Below are 4442 nucleotides of genomic sequence, written 5' to 3'. Positions count from 1 at the left end.
CCTTTTTATTCCAATGAGGTCTTGCAGTCTGGTGAGTCTGTCACTGCTGAAAAATATGATTTAATTGTAGATAATATCTCGTGAGCTTCATCAAGCATCAGTACCAGGAAGGGGCAATGTGCTGCATAAAAGAGAAACATCCAGTGACATGATTCTTCCTCGCCCGCGAATGTGCTAGTATCACATCGTTGAACTAGTACGAAAGCGACGCGTATGAAGTCTGGTTGGATAAAAGCCTCATTTTTTACGATTCTTACCAAAAACACTTATCAGGAACATATCATACACTAATTTAATTATATAAATCCTCTTCCCATATAAAAACATGAAACAAGAAAACAAACAAGCAAACGTAATATATATATATATATATATATATATATATATATATATATATATATATATATATATATATATATATATATATATAACATGGAAACGTTCATAATTTGTCAACTGAGCTGGAAGTAAACATTTGTGTGACGTAACGACCGAAGTTTAATACAAGAGACGCCACAGTATGTAATACAAGTCGTGTTAACATCTTTTAAACGTCATCTAAGTTACATAGTGGGAAAAGTGGGAACTCATGTTATGGTGCATAATATAATATGATAGTAGGAGGAGAAGGAAGAGGAAGGCGAGAAAATGAAGGAAGAGGATGGGGAGATGAAGATGGTGATGGCGATAATGGTGATATGAAAGACAGAAAGAGAGAGAGAGAGATGCGACAAGAGATAGCTGCGCTATTAAGACCGCTAACCCAATAACAGCAGCGCTCGCCGGGCCATTAACGGCAGCAGAAATATGGTAATGACAGCGGAGGAAATTTCCATAACGCGAGAGAAAGGGCGGCATCGCCAAATAACGGCAACAAATAGCAAAATAAATGCATATAATAAAAACAATAATCCTAACCACTGGCAAGTAACAACAATTAACAGAACAACAGCAATAACAAATAATTAATACAAGACAGTAGGATCAAAGACAACTAGCGAATCACACGCCACATAACAGAACCAGCAAGAAAAGCAAATTGTAAATATAACGAACATTTGAATCAGTAATACCACAGCCAATAAGTTACAGAGTTAATAACGGAAACATCACCACAAATAACAAATCAAGTTGCAAATTACAATAACAGATCAAAAAGAAGACATCAGATAATGGAAACCATAACGCCATCTCAAGTAAAACCGCAAGCATCAACGGCAATTACAAAAAGTACAGTTTATTATAACCAAAATAGCCCCACCAATGGCAAATTAACACAATAAACAATAAGGCAATGAACATCAAATAGCGGTGAATAGCACCGTGCAACAGAGATATAGAGGGTGTTCGTATCTATTCGAATACATCCCCCTTTAGCCGACTACGAAGCGACAACAGTGAAATGAAACACGGATTCCATTTAAAGATAATAACTACCACAAAAACAACAATAAAAAAAACAAATTATACAAAGTTTAACCCCGCTAAAGAACAAGAACAAAATCACAAAAACAAACCACGAATAAACACAGAATTACTCCAAGGCTCAAGCAAATTACAACCTTCACAACATCAACTACATCATCCCAGGATTCAAAGCGATGTTTCAGAGACGAGCGACACGTGGCTTCAGTCATCATCAGAACGACGTTAAAATTGGCGGCGTTAAAATTGGAAGAAAACGAGAACATATCACGGTATTCAAAGAAAACGGGAACGCTTATATCGCGGCGTTAACTGGAGTACAAACAAAGGCAGGCAGACAAACATAAAAAAACAATGAATGTACCGGTAACGAGAAAGCGATATGAAATGGAGAAGATAGAAGGGAGACAGGGAAAGGGGGAATGGGGGAATGGGGGAATGAGAAAGGGAGAGAGGGAGAGAGGGAGAGTGGGAGAGAGGGAGAGAGGGAGAGGAGAGAGAGGAGAGAGAGAGAGAGAGAGAGAGAGAATTAAATGTGTTAGCAAAATATCCTTGCTTTTTCCAATCCTATACTGAAATAAAGTAACACAAATGTCAATAGGAAAAGGTTCTCTATTATTAAAGCAACGGGAGAAAAACAACAAAAATAAAAAGAAAATTCACCGGAAGTAGCGCAATTTTTTTTAAACAAAGAAAACGCCTAAATCTGCAGTAAAAGGGGTAACTGTTACAAGTGAGGCAATTTGGACGTATGAAAGACTAACCTATATCAATTTACTATGTTGTGTGACATGGGGACCCGGTGACTATTTCCAACAGATATTAAACTATAGTGTGGAGCGTAGTAACGAAAGATGCATATCTATAGATTTGTTTATCTACATACAAATCTATATACTAGTTCGTTTGCCGGTGTATCTATTTACAGACATGGATACGAGTGCTATTTATTTTTCGTTTTCATGTATACACACACGCATACAGACACACTCCCTGTTTCTTTCTTTCTTTATATATTCATCTTACGCACACACATGTACGCATGTAAATACACGCACAGACAAAAACACACACACACACACCTACACACATGAACAGTCAAACACACACACACCTACATATACATATAAACACACATACCTACACATACATACAAACACACATAGACACACACCCACACCCCGTTTAACATTTTCCCCAAAGTTATTTCTTGCCTTGGGCATGATTCCAAAACCGGCGCGTGGCAACACTAACAGGATAAAAGTCTCCAAGTGAATGTTCCTTAGACCTTTGAAAGACCTCAGACATAGCCTCCTGTGAGACAAAAGGACAGATAAGACTGCTGTAAAAAAAATAGAAATAAATCCATAAATCGGAATGCAAGTAATTAATCACACTTGGCATAAGTTCAATAAAAGTTTGAAGGAAGATTATGATGTCTTTCTGTCTCTGCCTGGCCCCGTTCCTCTCCCTCGTTCTTGCTTCCCCGCTCTCTTTCCCTCATACCCAAGCTCTCTCCCTTCCTTTTCCTTTGCCTCTCCCTCCACGTTCCGCCCTCACCATCACACGCCTCTTTCCCTCTCCGTCCCCCTCTCACTCTCTCACTCTCCCTTTTCTTCTGCTTCTACCTTTGCCCCCTCCCTCTCCTTCACCTCCATTCTTTTCACTTTTGATTTTCTTCCTCTCTCTCTCCTTCTACCTCTTCCCTTCCCTCTCCTTACTCTCAATTTTCTCTATTTCTTCTGCCTTTCCTTCACCCTCACTCTTAGGCTTTTCTTCTCCCTTAGTCTCAAGCACTTCCTAATTCCAAACCATTCCCTCTTTAGCCAAACTTCTCTTTTCCTTTCGATTATTTTCACAATTTCCCTCCTTTAGTTTACCATTCTTCTCTCTCCCTCTCCCTCGTCTTCTCGAACTCTCGTATCTTTCACCCTCGCCTTCTCCAATTCTCCTCTCTCTCCCTCTCATCCTTGTTCTTATCCTCTCCCTCTTCCGTCGCTCAGCCCCCACCTCACCCTCACCCTCCCCATCCCTTTCCCAGCCCAGAGAAATGGTTAAGTATCCCCCTCTAAGAGCGGAATATGTAACGTTCTCTTTGATCCCTGGACCGGGTCATAACACGCCGGTTCCGCTGACTTCATCCTGACTCTCCCGACCTAACTCGACCCATTTCCTCTACCGGGGGAGGCTTCTCCTCTCCTCCGCCTACCCTACCTCCTTCTCCTCCTTGTCTCTTTCTCTTCCAGTTTCTTCCCCTTTCAAACTTTTCGCTCTTTTCCAGTTATCGTCGTCTTCTCGACAGCGTCTCTTCTTCCACAGTCTTGCTCTGCCTTTACTTATGTTGAGTGTTATTGGTGTTATCTTTAAATTGAACCTTTTTTTCTTGACTTCTCGCTATTTTTTTGTTCTTTATATTTTCTTCATTCTTTCTACTATCCTTCCCTCCTCCCTCCTTCTCTCCATCTCTCCTTTCCTCCCCCCCTCCCACCCTTCCTCCATCCCTCCCAGCCCCCCACCCTTCCTCCTTCCCTCCCTCCATCCCTATGTCCTTCCCCCTCCCTATCTCCTTCCCTTCCTTCCTTCCTTCCCTCCCTCCCTCTCTTCTTCCCTCCCCCCTCCTTCTCACCTTCCCTCCCTCTCTCTCCTTCCCTCCCTTCCTTCCATCTTTCTTCCATCTTATTTTCCTTCCTTACTCCCCCCATCCCTCCTTCCCTTCCTTCCTTCTCTCCTTCCCTCCCGCCCTCTCTTTCCTTTCCTCCCTTCTTATTTTCCTTCCTTCTATCCCTCTCTCCTTCCTTCCTTCCTCCTTCCTTCCTTCCCTCCTCCCTCCCTCTCTCCCATCTCCTTTCCTTCCTTCCTTCTACCTCCCTACCTTTCTCTCTCAATCCCTCCTTCTCTCTCCCCTTTCTCCCTCCCTTTCTCACTCCTTCCCTCCCTCCCTCTCTCGCTCCTTCCCTCCCTCCCCCCCTCTCCTTTCCTTCCTTCCTTCTTCCTCCCTCCCTTCCTCTCTCAATCCC

The sequence above is a fragment of the Penaeus vannamei genome, chromosome 15, assembly GCF_042767895.1.
Source record: "Penaeus vannamei isolate JL-2024 chromosome 15, ASM4276789v1, whole genome shotgun sequence".
Taxonomy (NCBI): Eukaryota; Metazoa; Arthropoda; class Malacostraca; order Decapoda; family Penaeidae; genus Penaeus; species Penaeus vannamei.
The sequence above is the reverse complement of the archived record's forward strand: the minus strand, read 5'-3'. Positions refer to the sequence as shown.